This window comes from Octopus bimaculoides, chromosome 4 (genome assembly GCF_001194135.2).
Source record: "Octopus bimaculoides isolate UCB-OBI-ISO-001 chromosome 4, ASM119413v2, whole genome shotgun sequence".
Classification (NCBI taxonomy): Eukaryota; Metazoa; Mollusca; class Cephalopoda; order Octopoda; family Octopodidae; genus Octopus; species Octopus bimaculoides.
In genome coordinates, this window is record NC_068984.1 from 135841216 (window position 1) to 135842310 (window position 1095).

The window sequence follows — 1095 nt, forward strand, 5'->3', positions numbered from 1 at the left end:
TATACATATACATATATATATGTGTGTGTATGTGTGTGTGTGTGTAAGTAATTTGTTTGTGTGTATGTGTGTGATGCTTCAGTGTCAAAATGCCACCAATCCAGATTAGAGCCTACGTATTTCTCTATGGATGTTGAATTTTCTCCTAACACTGACCAACTGGTGTGATCAAACATCTATCTGATTAACTTCTAGTGACCATTTCAGAATGCCAAATGTATGTATAAGGACAGGCACTGCAAAGCTGTTATGTGCAATATGCTTGTTGTAAGCTGACAGTTATAATGACCATAGTCTCTCTATGTATGTATGTATGTATGTATGTATGTATGTATGTATGTATGTATGTATGTATATATGCATGTATGTATGCATGTATGTATGTATATATGCATGTATGTACTATGTATGTGTATGTTTTACTGGAATGCTAATCCCCACCTTCGCTTGCTCTGTCTGACGCTCGTTAGCCTTTGGCAACTGGGCTGACCGAGAATTCCACTCGTCTTCTATACATGCAAACACATATAGTGACATCATATATAGTAAACTAAAATTATAGTAGAATTGTGTTTATGGTGAATACATATTTATTTTTAGGTGAACCTTTATACATGTGTAATTACTTTCGTATAAATTCAAAATCCGTGTCCTCTCATGTTTAAGTGTACAGGTATAATATTCTGTAACGTATATTTCTTGCTTTAAGTTATTATCGAAGTAATTGATATGGAATATTTGCAGTCATCTGGTAAAACAGCTTCATGGAATTGGCTACCAGTAAACTTAACTTTATACTAAGCTACTTAAAAGAGAATTTCCAAATCTAAGTGAACTTCCATCATTGATACATTAGTATACTGTTATATACACTGAATTACTTCGGTCGAGTTTAAGACCGTTGTGATGCTATATACGTTCACAGCTTATTTGAAGTAATCTTCATGTTTGATCTGAGACTTTCAAAGCGCGCTAGGTACATTATATCCTACCGTTCTTTCTCGAATATTATACATATGCCTGTGTGTTGTGTGTGTGTTTGTGTGCATGTGTGTTTGTGTGTGTGTGTGTGTGTGTGTGTGTGTGTGTGTGTGT